Source organism: Arachis hypogaea, chromosome 17, assembly GCF_003086295.3.
Source record: "Arachis hypogaea cultivar Tifrunner chromosome 17, arahy.Tifrunner.gnm2.J5K5, whole genome shotgun sequence".
Taxonomy (NCBI): domain Eukaryota; kingdom Viridiplantae; phylum Streptophyta; class Magnoliopsida; order Fabales; family Fabaceae; genus Arachis; species Arachis hypogaea.
Genome location: NC_092052.1, coordinates 113,029,524 through 113,033,275, shown reverse-complemented (window position 1 = coordinate 113,033,275; position 3,752 = coordinate 113,029,524). Strand labels below are relative to the sequence as shown.

The following is a 3,752-nucleotide window of genomic DNA, read 5'->3' as shown; positions in this document are numbered from 1 at the left end:
AGGAAGATCCCAATCAACATCTAACCACATTCCTGAGAATTTGTGATACTGTGAAGTCTAATGGTGTTCATCCTGACACCTACAGATTGCTTTTGTTTCCCTTCTCTCTCAGGAATAAAGCATCAAAGTGGCTAGAGTCATTTTCTAAAGAAAGCCTTACAACTTGGGAAGATATGGTGAATAAGTTTTAGGCAAGATTTTACCCTACCCAAAGGGTTAACAGATTGAGGGATGAGGTGCAAACATTCAGGCAAAAAGATGGTAAAACTCTCTATGAAGCATGGGAAAGATACAAGGAATTGACAAGAAAGTGCCCTCCAGACATCTTCAATGAATGGGTACAGCTGCACATTTTCTATGAAGAATTGTCACAAGAATCAAAGAAGGCCTTAGATCACTCTTCAGGAGGATCTCTCAACAAGAAAAAAATAATTGAAGAGGCCATAGATGTCATAGAAACTGTAGCCAACAATGAATACTTCTATGCCTTTGATAGAAGCACCAATAGAGGGGTGATGGAATTGAATCACATGGATGCACTGCTAGCTCAACACAAGTTGATCACCAAGCAATTGGCAAACCTCACCAAGGAGATGGAGAGGAACCAAGTTGCAGCAATCAATACTCAACCACCAGCCTAAGAAAAAATTGAATGCAGAGGAAGGAGGTGATTGGGAGCAAGCCAATTATATTGGAAATCCACCAAGACAAACCTATGATCCACACTCTAAAACCTATAATCCTAGTTGGCAGAATGACCCAAACTTTGGGTGAGAAAACCAGCAAAACCAGAGCCAAGATCATAGACCTCACAACTCTAACTATTACCATAATTTCACCTACCAACAGACTAACCAAAAACCATACCAAGCCCCACACAACAACTCTTTCCAGCCTCTATATCAAGCCCAAAATAGCCATTCTTAGCCTCCAAATTCCAACCTACCATCACTATCTAAGGATAGACTATCCCGAATTGAGGCCTTGCTTGGAGATCTGTGTAAGGAGGTTCAAGACAACAAGGCATTTAAGGATGAAGTAAGGTCTAATATGAAGAATCAGGGAGTTACCATCAAGAAGTTTGAATCTCAAGTAGGATACCTCTCTCAGCAAATTCTGAAGCCTGCTGACAGCTTTCCAAGTGATACTAAAAAGAACCCAAGAGGAGAGACTAAGAATGTGAGATGGGAAGAATGCAAGGCGATCACTTTAAGAGATGAAGAGATTTTGGAGGAAGAATTTAGCAAGTCATCGGAGCATACTCAAGGAGTTCCACAGGAGATACTGGAAGAAAAAGAACAAGGAGTCAACCAAGCATAAATGAAGGTGATGCCAGGGCATCTTAGCCTAGTTTTACTAGTTTTTTTCCTTTGTTTTTAATAGGTTTTATACACTTTCTTGAGTTACAAGTAAGCCATTTGGGTAGAAATTCATGTGTACTTGGATTCAATCAACCATGAGAAAATTGATGCATTTTCATGAGGTTTGGTGCTATAATTGCTTATATGTCAAAGATGAGAAGTCTCATGATTTTAGCATAGCTTTGATGCATTTGTTGATTGATGATAGGTGACCAAAAGGCTTAGAGGAAGGTTGAAGAAAGGGGATGGCAGAAATGAAAATGAAGGCAACATTAAGAACATCACGTTTGAGTCAATGTTTGCCTCAAACGTGAACTCAAACGTGGATAACAGCAAAGCCACCCTGGAGGAAGCTAACGTTTGCGCCAACGTTTGCCTCAAACGTGAATTCAAACGTGAGTGACAGCAAAACACCCATTCTGCATTATGCCATTACAAAAAGACGTTTGAGTCAACGTTTGCCTCAAACGTTGACTCAAACGTGAATGATCCCAAAGTCCATAGTGCGAACGGATTTCTTCTTAAGACCAAGAGCAATCAACAGAGGCTATCTTCAACCCAATTGCATCAAGGCCAAGGGCCCAAATTCAAGGCTTAATGATCATTAGAAGGAAGTGTATAAATAGAAGTTAGTTTGATTTAGAAGGGGGACTTTTACCTTTTACCTTTTTCTTCTTTTAGAATTTTCACTTGTAATTTTGAGAGTTTTTACTTTGATTTTGGATCTTAGAGAATTGGAAGGAGAATTGAGTTCTCTTCCTCTGGGTTTTCTTGTTTTCTTTTCTGAAAAGCTTTGTTTGAGTCTTAAGTGTGAAGAATTGAGAAAATTCTGTCTCACTCTCCTCTTAAGATCTCTTTCTTTAATTTACTGCACAATTCAAGAATTTGTGTTCTTCTTTACTGATTTTCATCTTCAATTCTCTTTAAATTGTCTTCTTGGTTGGATCAAGGAAGGACTTGAGATCTATACTTGTTTTCTAGTCTCCTCCACTTCAACATTCTTTTAGTTATTACAATTAAGCTACATTTCACTTTCTGTTTGTCTTCTCAAGCAATTATTCTTCTCTTGTTTAGATCAGTTGTAATTTAATTCATCCTTTACTTCTCTGTTTAATGCCATTTTACTTTCTCTTGTTTAATTTCTGCAATCCCAACTCCCAAATCCTTTTATTATTCGAGCCATTTACATTTCTTGCACTTTAAGCTTCAGCTATTTACATTTCTTGCAATTTAAGTTTAAGCTCTTTTAATTTTTCTACACTTTAAATTCTTGTCAATTATCCCTCTCCCTTTAAATTTCTTGCAATTTAGCTTCTGTTGGATATAAATCACTCAAATCAACTCTTGTTCGCTTGACTAAATCAACCACCTAACTAAAATTGCTCAATCCTTCAATCCCTGTGGGATCGACCTCACTCACGTGAGTTATTATCACTTGATGCGACCTGGTACACTTGCCGGTGAGTTTTGTGTTGGATCGTTTTCCACACATCAAGTTTTTGGCACCGTTGCGGGAGATTGATTAGGTTGACAATGATTAAGTGAGGTGGTGATCTAGATTAAGCATTTTTTTCTTTTGTTTTCAGCTAACACATTAACTGTTTGAATTTTTGCCTAAGCTAACCAAAACTTCACTCTAGCAATAGATTGAAGTGTTACTGGGTTTCTGGTTTTGTGTGTTTCTTCTATTTTGTTTGTATTTCAGGTACAAGAAGAGCTATACCTACCTTTTGTGAACAAGACAAAAGAACTCTCAGAAGGATAAGAAGAGAACCTAGAGGGAAGGTTGTTGTTGGAGAGGAAGATTCTGAGGAAGAATATCATGAGATGGAAGGGGATCCCTCTAATTCCAATCATCCAGAAGGAGGGGTCAACAACAATCAACCACAGAGGAGAGTATTGGCCTCTTATACATTTGCAAATCCTAGACATTATGGGAGTAGCATCCTTACGCCGAATGTCAATGCAAATAACTTTAAATTGAAGCCACAACTCATCACATTGGTCCAAAAAAATTGCTCTTTTGGAGGAGGGCCACTTGAAGATCTAAACCAACACTTATCCACTTTTTTGAGGATATGTGATACTGTCAAATCTAATGGTGTGCATCCTGACATCTACAAGCTGTTGCTATTCCCATTCTCCCTCAGAGACAAAGCTACTCAATGGTTGGAATCGTTTCCAAGAGATAGCATCAACAATTGGAAAGATCTAGTGAGCAAGTTCTTTACCAAATTTTACCCGCCTCAGAGGATTATTAGATTGAAGACTGAAGTACAAACATTCACACAGATGGATACTGAACCCATCTATGAGGCATGGGAGAGATACAAGGCTCTAATCAGGAAGTGCCCTCCTAAAATGTTCAATGAATGGGACATATTGCAGAAT

At 38.4% G+C, this 3,752-nt stretch overlaps 1 non-coding gene across 1 annotated transcript; it reads right to left on the bottom strand.

Annotated features, from left to right (window-relative positions):
* Window positions 1–221: 221 nt before the first annotated feature.
* LOC112768743 (small nucleolar RNA R71) lies at window positions 222–328 on the bottom strand. The gene has a single exon (XR_003186137.1). It is a non-coding gene; the product is annotated as a small nucleolar RNA R71 (small nucleolar RNA).
* Between the last annotated feature and the right edge of the window lie 3,424 nt (window positions 329–3,752).